Source organism: Cervus canadensis, chromosome 2 (genome assembly GCF_019320065.1).
Source record: "Cervus canadensis isolate Bull #8, Minnesota chromosome 2, ASM1932006v1, whole genome shotgun sequence".
Taxonomy (NCBI): Eukaryota; Metazoa; Chordata; class Mammalia; order Artiodactyla; family Cervidae; genus Cervus; species Cervus canadensis.
The window spans coordinates 32,204,708-32,220,210 of record NC_057387.1 but is presented as its reverse complement, the minus strand read 5'-3'; the positions used below and the strand labels follow the sequence as shown (position 1 = coordinate 32,220,210).

Genomic DNA, 15,503 nt, shown 5'->3' with positions numbered 1-15,503 from the left:
ACTAACAGTCTAAACAGGGCAGCCAAATTTAAGTGCCAACTGTTTTGCCTCCAATGATAACCTTTCTGAACCTCGGTTTACTCATCATAAAAGTGGGCCCTACCCATGAACAAGGAATATTTGAGGAACATTTATTTGATGGATGTGATGAACTGTGTTCATTTAAGAGGTTTTTATTATCATTAAGGATCCAGAAACTGCAGCCAGATTTCTGGGCTACATCACTGAATTGGTGGAAGGTTCCATGACCTCAGATGGAAGGTTCCAGAATTGGGGGCTGAGCAGAAAGACCTAGGGACCCACACTCTTTTCCAAACCCAGTAATTCCTTCTGCCTTTCTCCCCTTCTTTGAACAGAACCAATTTCCATGCTGAGATGGTGTTGCCAATTGAACCGAGGTGGCAGGAAATCCTAGATTCCATTTAAGGTGGGTCAGGTAGATGGGGTTGCCCCTCTGGCAGGGTTTTCTTCCAGGACCATGCGAAACAGTTCTTAGAGGGGCCCTTCCTGTCCCCTCTTAGACACCACTAGGGCACACTCATCTTTATCCATATGTGGTCTGGGCAGTTTGATGGGGCAGGAGCATAGAAAAAACAAAAATGCAACCTCAGAGTTTCAAGGTTTTCTTTCTTAGGAGGGCTGAGAAATCATGAAGTATCATAGGGGACCTCATTTTACAAATAAAAACAATAGCTAACACATGCAGTGTTATGTAGTGTGCCAGACACTATCTAACGTATTCTCTATCTATTGATTTACTTGACCCTCACAACAACCCCAGGAAGGAGACACAATTATTACCCATATTATCAGAGAGAGACTGAGGCCACAGAAGGGTGCCATTTGTCCAATGTGGATATCAGTGGCAGATCGAAAATTTATGCTCAGGTCCGTGGTTCCCACCAGCTATCTCTCAGTTGTTCTTCAGCTAACCTACCAAAACTGGAACCATTAGATGCACACCTCCTTCTCCCAAGGGAAGGTCAGGACTTCTTTATTTTTATGGATTTTTTTTTTCCTTTGGTGTGCTGGGTCTTATTCACGGCACACAGGCTTTCTCTAGTTGCAGCGCGCAGTCTTCTCTTGTGGCACATGGGCTTCTCTAGTTGTGGTGCTCAGGCTCTGTGGTTGTGACATGTGGGCTAGTTGCCCTGCAGCACGTGGGATCTCAGTTCCCCCGACCAGAGATCAGACCTGCATCCCCTGCATTGGAAAGTGGATTCTTAACCACCGGACCACCAGGGAGCTCTCAGAGCTTCTTCCTGATGCAGTTTGAGGCCAAAGTGGATGGGAACAGAGTTGGTCCAAGATGGAGCCATTTTGCTGCCTTTCTGATCACCGAGTGACAGTTTATTGAGACTCGCCACACCCAACTGTGGTGGTCAGGACAGTAGGTGGAGGGGGGTTTCTCCTAAGCTGAGACCAAATGAAACAGCATCCAACACCTGAGAGGTTTTATGACCCACCAACACAGCCAGATGTGGGGCAGAGTTTTAAGAGAATTTGTGAGTTCACCGTTCGTGCTGTTTAATAACCAGTTGAATTACAATAGCATTTTGTCACTGATGGAGCGTCCAGAGGCTCAGCGAGATGAGCTGAAAGGATGATCCAGATAATTCTGGGTCCTATCATTAAAAAAAGAAAGAAAAGAAAAATCGCTCCACCTGCTGAGAAAAACTACTTTTAAAATGGAAATGATGCTTACTGGCTGTTTCTAGGCAACTGTTTTACACTGGCTGATTGTTTCATTCATTCGTTTAATAGGAGGACCTACTCTGTGACAGGCATTTGCTGGCAGTGGGATACAGCAGACAGCAAGACAGACGTGACCCCTGCCACATGTCAACTTTGCTGGAATGGAAATGTCTCCTCCACAATGAAAAAAAAAAATCATCATTTGGATGTGAATAAGAATGGAATCTGGTCTCCAGAGCAGAACTCCTGGCCTCTAGCCTCAACTTTAAGGTTGGTTCTTGAACTGAACATTGGTCCCAACTTCAGCTTTCCTTGTCTTTTTGACTGCCTTCAGCCTATGCCACACGAAGGGGAACGTGCCCCTTTATCTCCCAGGGGATGTCCAGGAGCAGTCAGAACAATGGGAAAGATGGAACCTCAGATCTGACATTTCTTTGAATTACAAAACTTCCTTCCAGACAGGAAAAACTCAGTTGCTTTTTCTTTTTTTTCTTTGAAGGCAAGACAGTCAATATTACTCTTGTCCTGTTTAGACTTTGAAATCCTAAATTGATCCCTATGAAAATTCTGGGATGGGGAGCCCACGTAGATTGTTTCTCATTAGTGACATTCTTCCTGGAAGGTCAGACTAAGGAATGGTAAATAAACCTTTAGATCCGGTACTTCCCCCTCACCCATGATATTTAAAAGAAAGAAAAGAAGGGGGGTGGGGGAAGCAGCAGCTTTGTGCTGTGGATACCCAGGATCCTTGGCTGTCATTCTGACAACCCAGGCTGAAGTCTGTGCTTTGGGATAAAATTTCTGGAAAGGGAGGGAGCTACTTTTTTCTCTTCTGTTGATTTGCTCTCTTTCAATAGGAGAACCAGTTAACTTGTATGTACCCGTTTCTTCCCCAGAAGAAGGAGGGGAGTGAGTCTGTAGTTCAGCTTTTCTGGAATGAATGAGTTCACAGAGATGTTTCTTGAGCCTGAACTTGTATTTCTCTGCTCATTTTCTCCACCCACCCTCCTCGGGTCGGGCTGGTATGGGGGCAGGGGCCAGAAAGGCAGAGCTTCATCTGGGATGTGGCGGTGCTCTGCAGGCCGGGTTTGCCCTGACATCTGCCTTACTGCCATGGTGTTACAATAAATGTGTTCTGTTTCAAGTGCTGGCTCGGACCAAGAGAAGTCATTTTGTGGGAGAGTTTTTCACGAACTCTTTCTCGGTGTGAAACAGAGGGGGGCAGGTTTAGACCTCTTGGCAGACTTTGATCAATTGATTTTATTCATTCGTTTGTTCATCAGGCATTTATTGAATGCCTGCCATGTGCCAGAGAGTGGGGCTATGCAGTGGGAATAGGGTCAGAGATGCAGACCATTTATTCTCAGGGATTTTCCACTCTAGCAGGAGAGACACAGAGCAACAGGCAGATATCCAGCAGGGCATGTTGTTCTGAGGCAGGAGGGCACATGGGGCTGTGGGGGCCATGAGATGGGCACCGCCTTGGGCTGGAGGCACCTGCCATGGAACACTTCCAGGATAAATCTCGAAAGTTGAGTGAGGGTCAGCCAGAGGAAGGTGTGTGGAGGTGGCAGGGAGGGAGGGCATTCCAGAAAGACAGCCCAGAGGTGAGAAAGAGGAAGCCAAGTTTGGGGAACTTGGATTTGTTGAATATTGCTGGAGCCTAGGCAAGAAGAGAGTTTGAGGCAGGGAAGGAGGAAGACAGATAAAGGTGGAGAAGTCCACAGGAGTCAAGGGTAGCTCTAGGGGGAAGGCAGGCTGGCTCCACAGGTGTCCACCCCTAGCATCTGTCAAGCCCAGCTCCAAGCACTGGATTTGCTAGTGGGAGCCATGGAGGAGGGAGCCTCAGGCCTGAGAAATCTCCCTACACTAAGTGGGAAGCCACACCCAGAGGGCAGATATGAAGAAAACATGAAAACTACTGCAACAAAAAGCACATCTGCTCGCCTGAGCCATGAGGTGGAGAGCTGAGCGGAGGAGCTGTGGGATGTGGGCGGGCGGGTGGTCTGCAGGGCCTCTCGGGGCCAGGCTCTTACCAGGAATGCTGGTCAGGGCACCTCTTGAACTCATTTCAGCAGGAAATCCATTGGTTCCAGAGTGTAGATTCCAGATTTGTTATTTTATAGGGCTAACAAGTATGTAATTATCACATTTGGGGCCCTTCAAAGGAAATGCAAACACACACCACTGAACCCCCTTAGAAATGTGAGTGGGACCCACCCCAGAGTTCTGGATGGAGCTCACCACCATGTCACACAGAAGTACACTCCAGCCCAGGGTCTGCTCCTGTGTTGGTGGAAGAGAATACGAAGACTGGGCCTAAACCTCACAAGAGACTGGGAGAAAAGCAAGTGAAGAGTGTGGAAGGGCTCTACCAGCCTCTTCCCGAAGTCTCTTGAGAAGAAGAGGGAACAGGATGGGTTATAATAGTAGGATCCACCACTCATAGGTCACCTACAATGTGCTGGTCAAATACCATCTTGTATCTTCTTTATTATGTTATAAGATGGATATTAATATTCTCATTTTACAGAATGGAGAAGCTGAGATTGGTTTGTATATTAGTTATCTAAGGCTGCATAAGAAATCACCCCAAAACTTAGTGGCTTAAAATAGCATAGTCAGTGATTGTGGGTCGGAGATTCAGGAGCACCTTGGCTGAATGGTCTGTCTCTGGGATACCTCAGGACCCCAAATCAGACAGTGGTCATTCTATGGAGGATTTGCTTCCAAGGTGGCCCTCTCACATCACTGGCAGGCTGGTGTTGACTGTTCATGGAAGGCCTGAATTCCTCCCCATGTGGGCCTTTTCACGTGGCTGCTGCAAACAGTCCTTGTAACCTGGCAGCTGGCTTGTCCCACAGAGGATGAGCCAATAGACCAAGGTGGAAACTGAGGTGCTATTTATGACCCAGTCTCAGAACTCACACAGTATTTATTTATTTGGCTGCATCAGGTCTTAGTTGCGGTGTGCAGGCTCTTTCTTTGAGGTGCATAGACTCTCTAGTTGTGGCACTTAGGCTCCAGAGCATGGGCTCAATATTGTGGCACATGGGTTTAGTTGCTCTGTGGCATGTGGGATCTTAGTTCCCTGACCAGGGATTGAATCTGTGTCCCATGCATTGTAAGGCAGATTCTTAACCACTGGACCACCAGGGAAGCCCTGGGCCAGTTATTTTAAATGCATTATCTAATTTTGTGAGGGAGGTAGCATTATTTCCCCAGGGACATGGGAGAAGGGGACAAGACAGTGTATAGAACAGTGGTCCAGGCATGAGGTGTCAAAGGTGTGACAGGATGTGGCCGAGGAAATGAAGAAGGATGGCTGAAAGTGAAAAGTGAAAGTGTTAGTCGCTCAGTCGTGTCTGACTTTGTGTGATCCCATGGACTGTAGCCCACCTGGCTCCTCTGTCCATGGGATTCTCCAGGCAAGAGTACTGGAGAGGGTAGCCATTCTTTTCTCCAGGGGATCTTCCCAACTGAGGGATTGAACCCAGGTCTGCTGCAATGCAGGCAGATTCTTTACCATCTGAACCACCACAGAGGAATGTCTAAAGGGAAGAGGTGTTAATATTTAGTGGGAAGGAACGACCAGACTTATAGGGGTGTATGGATGACCTGCAGCCATTGGGGGTGGGGTATATGGATGACCTGCAGCCAAGATAAGGGGGGCTGCAGAGACCAGGCACAGAGACATGGCTTCAGAGGACATTTTGAACCCCTGAGCCAGATTTCCATCTTGAAAGGGGTTCTTCACTTACCACATTGTCAGCTGTAAAGCCAGGGCATCTACGAAGTTCCTGTTGGAGTTTGGGGATCTCCTTAAGAGGCAGAGCAGGGAGGGCACTGAGTGAACTTCCACACTCTGGAACCCCATGATCAGGGCCATGCTGGTGACAGCACAGGGCATAGCAGGTGCTGAGTGGGCCCTCTTGCTCTTCAGATAGCCCTGGCTGGTAGGCCTCAGGTAGGTGAGGGGCTGTAGGTAGGGAGCCCAGCCCTGGAGTTGGCATGATTTCTGGGAAGCCAGCGCAGGATGCTTGGAGTGGGTTGGGGCTGGGGGAGGGGTGGGAGGAGAACAGCAAAGACCTCATTCTGAGTCAGCCTGTGGAGGGTATGAAACCTTGGTCCCTTTAAGTGGGTGGAGAGGGCCCGAGTCCTCAGCTGCAGAGGGAGGTGCGTCCTTCCACAGAGCTCCCAAACTTTGGGGTTGAGATGACAGCAGTGATTTTAGAAGAAGCTTCGTCCTTTGGGGGTGAGGGCACCATGGCAGGCCTGGGGAAGGGGCGACTGGGGTGGGGCTCAGGGTTGTTAGTCTGCTGTGGGCTTCTGAGGCTCTGCTGGTGGAGTATGAGCATAGCGCGTGCATGTGCGGAGTATATGTGGCTGGGTCTCCTGATTCAGGAAGATGCCTCTGAGTCCTGCAGCTGCTTTGGGGGGCCCCTTGCAGCATGAGTAGGCAGGCCCTGAATTTTGTGGGGTCCTCTCAGGGGAGGGTATATGTAACCACACACAGACCCCAGGGCGTCTAGGAAAGGCAGTTCTGTAGGCACATTCACACCAGATCCATTGGACAAAGAGACCGGATATTTTGCTGTTTGATAAACTTCGTAAAACAGTGGAGCTGAGTGATTTTGCTGCTGCCTGAATGGAAGTATTCTAAGAACCCATGCCAAGAAGATAAATAAGGCTATGGCTCCAGGAGGGGAGCTGAAACAAATGTGCAGCGGAGAGGTACATCAAAGTAAAACTAGCTCTCCTGACGACCCAGGCTCTGCGTGTGACGGAGTGTATGCATGTGCGCGGGTGTGTGTCGGACCAAGTGTTTGGCAGACACTAGGCTATATCGAGGGGCCTGAAGATGTACCCTGGGCTCTTGCCAGCCCTTCTGAAGGCAGCCCTGTACACAACAGGCCTGCTTGACATTTAAGTAGGATTAGGCCCAGCCCTGCTTGGTACAAAGGGAAAGCAGTGTTAGCCATTGCAGGAGATTCAGGCCCTACAGCCAGCCAGCTGGGGTTAATTCAGACTGGAATATGTGTAGTGAGAGGACTGGGATCCTTCAGTGGGCAGGGGCACCAGTCCCTATTGGCCAGGGAAGGATTTATTCTGCACTGGTGACAGGGGTAATGATGCTCGAGTGTAAAAACATCAGCCCCTCTCATATGTGGCTCCAAACTCCTCAGGGCTTGACGGGGCAGACACAGGAGTATGGAGATGGAAGTTTAAATATCCAAAGATTCTCAAAGTATGGGTCTCAGGCCAAGAGCAGTAACATCTAGGAACTTGTGAGACGGGCAGATTGTTGGTACTCCCCGAGACCTACTAAGTCAGAAACTCTCGGGGTAGGGCCAGCAGTTTTTAATTTTTTTTTTTCTGGGTGATATTGACGCCATCTAAAACTTGAGACTCACCAGTCTGCGTCTAGGCTGTCATCTTCATTTACACAGGAGGGAACTGAGGCCTAAAGAGGGAACCTTTGCCAGGAGCAGAGAGCCAATTAGGACACTACCACTTTCCCCCTCACCCATATGGTCTCGGCTATTTATTTTACAAACAACACAGGGGGATTTTAATAAGTTTTTTTCTTAGAGGCAATTGTTATGTGTTTATGTATTTTCCATTTGTTAATAAACTATTTAGATCAGCAGTGTCGCTGGGGCCCAAACCATGGAGTTATTGGTTGTAAAGCTTGGGCTCCGGGAAGTGGACTCTCCTTCCAGTTTGGCCCCAAGTCCTGTTCCTGCTGCCGCCCTCGGGGCACCAGCACCTTCTTCCCCCTGTCTGTCCCCAGTTGCTCTCTCTGTAAATGCACCACCAGCCCCATAGGCTCCCTCTGTGTCTGGATGTTTTGGTCCATAATCCCTCCCTCAGTTTGCTGGGCCAAGCGAGGGTGGACGTGGCAGGATTAGCTTCACCTACTGGCCGCCTCTGCCTTCCTGAGAAGAACTGCCTCTCCTTCCGGGCGCTCACTGTGGGCCCAGCATGTTTCCAATATTGCATCAGTGTTTTCCCCAACGGAGTAACGCTTTAATGGGGCAGATTTGTTCTCTGTACGGGAAACATGTGGGCCCTTGTCAGATGCTGTGGAGCGAGTTGCCCTCCACCTCAGCCATCTGGTCACCTCTCGGGGGCTCCCGCCCCTGAGCCCAGGAGAAAGGCAGTTTCCTAGATCTGTGGTATGAGGACGAGACTTTGGGGTGAGTAACTCTTCTAAAAGAGCAGAACTATGATAGAATGTTTACGCCAGCCTGATTCCTGGGAAATTCATACAAGAATTCAGTTGTGGTCTGAATTTCCTAGCAAAAGAGGAAGGAACCAGTTTGCTTTGTATGATGTAAACTGGACCTCACTGAAGGATCTTAAATGGCAGTGGGGTGGGGTAGGAAGAGAGTAGCCCACTCCCTCCTCTAAAGGCCTAGATGGGGACAATTGGCAAGAGGGTGAGGGGAGAAAGCCTAGGGGAGAGCAGAGTCTCTGGCCCCTCATGTTAGAGAGCCCTCCCTGGCCCCAAACCTTAATAAACTAAGCCCCTGTCCTCCAGGGAACTTTCTTTTTCTGAGCCTGGGATTCTTTCCGGAGCCCTGAAATCTCTAAAGCTGGCATTTCTCACCTTCAGGGAGCTGTGACACCCTGGGATGTTTTATTTAATTCATCAGCCTTCTCTTCTGCTTTTCCTGCCAATTGGGGGGTCCATAACCTGCAGTTAAATAATTAAAGTTAATTAAAGGTTTATTTCATTTTGAGCATTTCACAAAGCCCTGGAGATAATTGGAGTTTCCCTCCAGTGTTGCAAAACCAGGTTTGGAAATCTCAGATCGAGAGGACATTGGGTAACGGATGATGGAGACAAAGGAGGAGAAAAGAGAGAAAGAGGTGGGGGGAGCGGCATGGAGAGAGACAGGACCTTTTGTTTCTACTGGGTCTCCTGTCTGGGCTAGAGGGCTCTAGTCGGTTTAACAGAGTGATTCAGTCCCCAAATGGTTGATTCCGTTCTGATGTACCGGAACAGAGTACGGCCGAGGAGAGACGCAGACAGACAGGCTCCCTGGGTCCTCCAACCCAGCCACTGAGAGTATCATCCCAGAAAGAGACCTCTATTCTTGACTCCCTCGCACCCCCCCAACCACCAGGATTTGAGGGAAGCCCCTCTTTACAAATGCGAAGTCTGCTGATTTGAATTAGGCTCCTGAAAACTCGCCTCCTGCCCCGGAAGATTTATTTTATTAAGTGGTCCACACCTGAAAGTAATTGAGCCTCTCGGCATGGGTACAGGGGCTGCGGAGGGAGACCGGAGTTGCGGCGGCGGCTCGCAGCTCCTCCGGGACTGCGCGCCCTGCGCCCCTCCGAGCCTTTGGTCTCTCGGCGGCGCCTCAGCTCTGCTCGGCCTTCCGCGCCGGCGTTGCTGACGGAGAGCGGTCTGGCGTGCGAGTGGGGGAAGGAGGGATACGTGGGGGCGGTCAGGAATTGCATGTGGATGTGGGTAGGTGGCTACGTCCAGCGTTGCCCTCGCACCGCCATGTGCCCTCTGGGCCCGCCGACCCCGGTGCCCGTCCCGCCCGCGTGCCCTCGCCAGCCCTAAGCTCTGGCACAGCAGCCCCGCCCAAAATGGGAATAAGAGAGAGATCGAAATAGATAAAAGCATTCAAAGTTTAATGTCAACATCAAATCTCTATAAAACCAGATCAAAGAGAACGGGCGCTTGGTTTCTTCCTGGATCACCCGCGGCCTTGGGGCTCAGGGGGGCCCTCCGCCGGGGGTCGAGCCTACGGTTGCCCGGCGCGTTCTTCTCTCCAGCCGGGGCCGAGGGTTCCACCACCGCAGCCTGGGGCCTGAGCCCAGCTGCTGCGCACGCTAGCGGAACCCGCGCGGCGCTCGTGAACTTGAGGCCTGGTGAACTAACGGCTTGTCCGCAGCGCGGCCAGGCTCTCCGGGAGCCGAAGTGGAGGCGGCGGGCCGAGAAAACGCACGAGCCGGGAGCTCTGCGCACGGGAGCCCGCGACGGACAGACGGCACGACGGGCGGGTGGCCGACCGGAGGGTGGCTGCCGCCTGCCCCGAACCCGCCGCTACGGCTCGCGTCCGCTCTCCTCCGGGCCGCAGGCTGTGGTGAGCAGCCCAGCAGCGGGTTGCGGCTTCCCGTCTGTTGTGCGCAACAAGCCTGCCGGCTCCCGCGCCTTCCCGGGGTTCCTGCGGCGCGGACCGTGCGCTTGCTTTCGTTTTCTTCTGCCCTTTCTCTATCCCGTTCTTTCATAAACATGTATGTGTTTCCCTTTGCGCCTCCGAAACGATTCTTAGAAGGTGAATGACTAAATGGAGCTTTCTTCTCGTGCTTGGTCACCGACAACTTTTGCAGGGCGGAATGAAACTCCTCGGTGTTTCCAAAGAGGCGTGCGAATTGAACTCTTTTCTAATTACAAACCTGCGATCTCATAGAGTCTTCAAGGTTACGACCGCAAGAAATATGAATGAAGATAAACCCTCACATCTTGAGAATAAATATGGAGAACTTTATTAGTAGCAAAATATAGTCTCTTTCTCTCACTCCACATAAAAAAGAATTGTAAATTACCGAGGTTCTCAGCCTGTATCAGTTTTATGTGCTGTAGCATTCCACCCCTCCGGACATAAATTTCCATGTCTGCAGAGACTGCTCATAGGTAAAACCACATGTCCATTTTGAGTGCCTGTGTATGCTGGCACAGGGCACAGTAATCTTGCCGCTATGGACAGTTCTTGGTGATGGAGGTTGAGACTAGGGTCTTCCGATGGGCATGCATGGAGGGCTATTTGTATTTAGACACCTGGGAGAAATACCTGGGATTCATAATGGTAAATATACCAGCCAAAGAGGATTTCCTTTCATAGGTAGCCTGATAGTACAAGAAATCCTCAAGCAGAAAAAGGCAGAAAAATTCAATAGAGGCTGAAGAAAATAAGTTTTTTCTGCTGTGAAAGAAAGAAAAAGGAAGAGAAAGATCGCAAGGGAGAAAAAGAGAAAAGACAAAATGTAAAGAGACAGATGCAGTGCTGAAAGACAAAATGGATGGAAATTCACAACAAAGGGATGGGAATGTCACAAAAGACAGACTATGAGAGAGAAACAGGAAAAGGAGAGGAAGAACACTTAGGACAAGAAATATATAAAGAAAGATGGAAGGAGAAGAGAGACAGACAGATGGAAGGAGGAAGAGTAGGCACAAAGAGATGTAGAAGAAAGGCATCAAGAAGGATGAAGAGACAAAGAGCGGAGCCCAGAATGGGGGTGGGGTGGGGTGGGGTGGAGAAGATAGAAGCCCTGGAAGCTGGGAGCCTTCCCAGGGCTAGGCGCCTCCCCAGGGCCTCACTTCTCAGATTTCCTCAACACAAGGGAAATCCAGGGAAGCCTTTGTGGGCGCCGTTTGTTTGCTCCAGACCCGGATCTGATGATGCCGTTGATTTGGTTTTCAAACAGTGGGTTTGCAGCCTTCTGGGCTGGGGCAGGGGTCTGTTAGCCATCCTTAAACCTCCAGGTTGGATTGAATTTCGGCCACTTTGATGGTCCTGTAATCGTCTCCCAGTTTTCCAATTTCCAATCCCCTCCACCCGGCTGGGGGTTGAAAAGGGACTTTAAAGACGCCTTTGATAACGTCTCACGGTTACATATTTCCATAACAATTTTCTTTACCAGATCGTTAAGTCTGATGCAGCCCCAGATGTTCTAGGGGAGGAAAAGGGAACCAGTCCCCCTGTCCCAGCCTGCCAGGCACTGGAGACAGGCGTGGGGAGGCGAACTCAAGTGCCCCAGGACCCAGGACCCTCCTCCAGCCCGTCTCTACTCTCACTCTCCCTTCCTCCAGCTCTTCCTGGACCACGTTTTCCAAATCCTTCTCAGAGCCAGGGACCCAACCTCTTCACACAGTTTTGGCACTAGTGCAGCCCTACGTGTCTCTTTTCCAGCCAGACTTCCCTCTTTTGGATCTCCTTGCATGCTCTCTCCTTGGTGATGGTTCCTGGAGTGGAGAAGCTACTTTGCGCTCATGTCTTAATAGTCAGATTGATTCCAGGTGCCCCTGTTGAGAACTTTAACGGGCCTTCCCAGAGACACAGTGTCCTTAAATCAGGAGACTTCTACCTCGAATACATTGATTGATTTTTACTGTTTGAAGGCGCTGAGATGGAAGCAGTCAGTCAAACCTGTCCTACCCTTAAGGAGGGCAGCATCGGCGCGGTTGGGGAAATGAGATGTATGCAAATACCTTGGGCTGAGTGAGTGTGAAGAATGCAGGAAAGAGGTGTTATAAAGTGGCCACAGCGTTCAAAGGCAGCAAGATGACTGTGGCTGGGGACATCTGGGAAAACTTCATGGAGGAGGCGGATCTGCTCTGAATCCCAGGGAACAGGCAGAGTTAGACTGCGTGGGGATGGGGAATGGTGGGCACTGTGGTAGGCTGATGGGGGAGACATTTGGAGGCAGAGACACTTCTCAGTGTCCTCTTCCCAAATCAGACCTGGGTAGACACTGGAGCAAGCTTCGCTTATTCAGTTCATTTCACCCAACATTTGTTGAAACCAGGCACTGAACTGGGCATGTGCTGGGTGCTGGGACATAGGAATGAAAAAGACAGGTTCCTGCCATTCTGGGCATAGATCATGTTGCTTTAGATCATGTTCCACAGAAGTCTAAGGGGCTTCTCAGGGCAGTTGGGGCAGTGAAAGAGGGGGCCAAGCAGGCAGCAGCCAGCCCCCACCCCTACTGCAGCCAGAGCGGTTCCACTTTTTATTTACCAGGATTCTGGTGAAATTTCCTTTAGAAGAAAAGGGGGGGGGGTCTCTACTGTTTAAAAAGAAAGAAAATTCCTAGTTCATGCGTATTTATGAATTATGAAAAGTTGCTAAGTGAATAACTAACTAAAGGAAAGCATGAGTGTGCGTTTGCCAAAGATTGTGATAATCCAACTCTGGACACCTAAGTTTTGATTTAAAAGGCCCAAGGTCCCTTTGGTGCTTTTGCTGTCTGTGTTCTGTGGATCGTGTGCCGCAGGCTGCTGTTTTCTCTAAAGTTGTCTCGCCACATCCTGCTCTTTTCTGCCACTCCTCAGTTGGTTGGGAGTGGCTAGGTTCCAGCTATTCCTGGAACACTCAGGGGTTTTATCCTAATGATATCTCAAGACCAGACTTCCCAAATGCGGGCTGAACACAGCCAGTCAGAAATCCCACCTCTTGCTTTTCGTTATATTTCATGAGTTGCAATATGATAAAATGTCAGCAGAGGGCAGGACAGAAACGTGGGGCGCTGCTCTCTAAGGGCGTCATCCATGGAAAGTGTGGAGAGTCCATCTGAGCACTGCCCTTCTGGGTAGACTAAGATGAGTGCACACAGTCTTGTGTGCCTGCAAGAAGCTTACAGTCCTGTGGTGACTTCAGTGATACAGTCCCTTACTCTCTAAGCAGGCAGAGGAGTTGGTCGGAGTTGTAGCTGGAACCCCTACCCTCTTCCAGCACTGCCCTCCACCCCTGCAGACCCTTATGTGCCCCCAGAGGCCTAGCCTCCCCTCAGGGTCCCCACTGTTTTCTCCAGCTGCAAGGACCAAGGTCAAGGGAGCCTCAGCGTGGCTCTGATTCCCTGTGATGACCCCAGACATACATGGGGTACATTGACTATTGTGAGCTCCTTGCAGGTGGGATCCCTGAGGGACTAGAATGATGGAGCCCTAGGCTAAGACCTCACAGCTAGGGGAGAACAAGCCAGCTCTGCCACCTCCCCCCCCCATCTAGGGGACCACCTCCCCCTAACCTAGGCTGGGGTCTGCCTACAGGCCTCCCGTGTGTCCTCCTCGCCCTTCCTAGCTGAGAGGGCTGGGCACCCATCTGTGCTGAGTCAGGAAGAATGTTGCTCGAAGTCTGGGTGTGTGCGTGTGCATATGTGTGTGTATGTTTGTGAGCTGGTGCAGGTGAGGGACTGGTCATTCACAGGTGTCCCCACTTCCAGTCTGCCCCGAGTGCCTTAGCCCCTCAAGCCAAAGACATGTATTAAGCACCCATGCTGCTCAGGGCCCTAGGCCGGCTCACTGGAAGACAGAGCTGTGAAGGAGACCCAGTCCCCACCTTTGGGGTTTGGTGGGGTAGACAAAAAGCTTCCCAGAAATGCGCCCCAGAGGCACCTTGCGGCGGTCTGGCCTGGCGGGTGTGCGATGCAGAGTCCACCTGCGTGTGCTGGGGAGGATGCTCAGTCTGCGGGCTCCGAGGGCCCCGGCCATGCTGGTCCTTTCACTGCTGAGCTCCCTGTGTCTGGCAGCAGACCCAGCACAGAGGGGACGTGTCATTATTTGTTGTGTGGAGAACGGGAGGGGAGAAGTAAGAAGGCATTCTAGCACGGTGGTGTGGTGAGTCCCCAGCCAGAGCTACACCTTCATTTTAAGCCTGGAAGTCTTATCTCTCAGGAAGCCCTACAGTCCCAGGCAAACCTGGAGGGCTGGCCACCCTAGCTTCTGCACCACCCTCCCCCTGCCCACCACCTCGGGAAAGGGCCATGCAGCTGGTTCCTCCGTGACCCGCCCTCTGCACCCCCACCCCTTTCTCCTTCTCCCCCACCCAGCAGGCTCTCCTCTCAGGTCTCTTGGGTCTCACTCTGCCCCAGCCATGACCCCCCAGCCTGACCTCCAGGGCTGCCCACTTCCCTTTCCCTCGGCCATTCCTGATAAGGAGACTAGAAGCAGGTTTGCCCTTTCACCTCTGCATATCTCTCCACGGAGCCCGGGGGTCCCCACATCCTAGGTCACATCCTCCTCATCCTGCGCCCCCCCAGGCTGCAGGTTTTAGATGGGAGAGGACTGTGGGGATGAGGTCCTGTCCTGGCCTATCCAGGCGCCTGCTCCCAGGACACAAGGACTGCTGGACAGGATGGCTGAGCTGACCGAGTCCCGCCCTGCATTTTGACTGACATTCTTGGTGGAATTGGCCGGATGTTTCTCCTTCACAAGAGACACAGCCTCGGGCAAGGCAGCTGTGCCTCCTTCAGCCCGGTCACAGCTGGAGGTGCTGAGAACCCAGGACCCATAATTCCTACTTTTGGGATAACATCAGCAGGCCAAAAGGTCTCCAGGGGAGGGGTATGGTGGCTTCTTTGGGGTCCTAGGAGGACAGCAAGACCAACGTCTGAATGTTTTCTGTTCTTCTTCTTCCTGAGCTCCATTCTCTGCCTGGGTCTAGGGACCCCACATGGACACTCTCATCTGACTTGGGCAGGCAGTCCAGTGTGGGGACCACCTGATACACAGAGACACCTGAGGTCTGGCCTAGGCCAGATGCCTCTTAAAGCCCCGAGTCATGCCCAAACCCACTCCTTATTTTTGATAAGGGTACCATTTGGCAACATTTTGGTCCAGAACTTCCATGTCCGTGAGTTAGAAGTATGATTGGATGCAGCTGTTATTTAAAGAGCATATTGTAGTCTTTGCTGATTCAGAAGCATTTCATAAGTTTGCAGTGTTTGGGAAAATACCATTTGTGTTAATAACATCAAATTTGTGAACTTGAGATGGTGAGAATTGTATATTCAGAGAATTTTTGCCTTTGGTGAAACCTGTGAAAGTGAAAGTGTTAATCACTCAGTGGTCTCTGTTTGTGACCCCATGGACTGTAACCCACCTGGCTCTTCTGTCCGTGGGATTCTCCAGGCAAGAATACTATAATGGGTTGCCATTTCCTTCTCCAGGGGATCTTCCCGACGCAGGGATTGAACATGGGTCGCCTGCATCGCAGGCAGATTCTTTACAGTCTGTGCCACCAGAGAAGCCCTTTGGTGGAATATAGCCACAGCAAATACAA

General features: G+C 51.0%; 1 long non-coding RNA gene across 2 annotated transcripts in view; it reads left to right on the top strand.

Moving 5' to 3' along the window:
- The window catches only part of LOC122436567, a 39,653-nt gene that overhangs the window by 3,429 nt on the left and 20,721 nt on the right, over positions 1-15,503 (top strand). For both annotated transcript variants that reach the window (XR_006268042.1, XR_006268043.1), the window contains exon 2: positions 1,765-1,965. This is a non-coding gene — a long non-coding RNA (uncharacterized LOC122436567). The remainder of the gene's footprint in view (positions 1-1,764; positions 1,966-15,503) is intronic.